This window comes from Eurypyga helias, unplaced genomic scaffold (genome assembly GCF_000690775.1).
Source record: "Eurypyga helias isolate BGI_N326 unplaced genomic scaffold, ASM69077v1 scaffold20440, whole genome shotgun sequence".
In the NCBI taxonomy this organism is placed as follows: Eukaryota; Metazoa; Chordata; class Aves; order Eurypygiformes; family Eurypygidae; genus Eurypyga; species Eurypyga helias.
Genome location: NW_010224035.1, coordinates 16,058 through 16,716, shown reverse-complemented (window position 1 = coordinate 16,716; position 659 = coordinate 16,058).

Below are 659 nucleotides of genomic sequence, written 5' to 3'. Positions count from 1 at the left end.
GGGCGTGGGTGCTCACCCTCTCCTTTGAAGCGATGGAGATTCCCTTTTGGTGGAAACCTCAGGTATTCCGGTGCCCTGCGCGGGCCTTTCCCAAACTGCCGGGTCCGAGCCAGGCGACGGCAGCGCACGAACGGAGAGCGAGGGCGCGGGATGCTGCCCGGGCACCGCGTGTCACCTTGGCCTTCAGGCAACTCCCAGGGATGCGGGAGCGAGGGATCTGTGCTTTGTTGGGATTAGGGCTCCAATCTTTCCCCATGGAAACAGCACGAATCCCATGGGAAGTTTTCATTTCAAGCCAAGAGGGTGAGCCTGTCCCTGGCTGCTTGCTGGCAGGGGACGACAGCCTCTCTTGTGTCATCACACCCCGGAATGTGGCTTTGGGCTTCCTCGGGAGCAGCTCCTGCTCTCCCGTCCCCGGCAAACCTCAGCTCCCTCCTGTCTGCTGGGCGCTCGCCCCGTTACAGACCCAAACTACCTCCCCCAGCCACCCCACGCCCACTGCCGTGGCCAGGCTGCTCAGCACGGACCCCCCTAACAGGGGAGCAGTCCGAGGATGCCCAGCGAGTCCTCAGAGACGAGGAAAGGAAAGGAAAAGATCGCAGTAAAGGCAGAGGAGTGGGAAAGGAGACACCGTTTGGGCTGCTGGCCCTGTTGCTGCC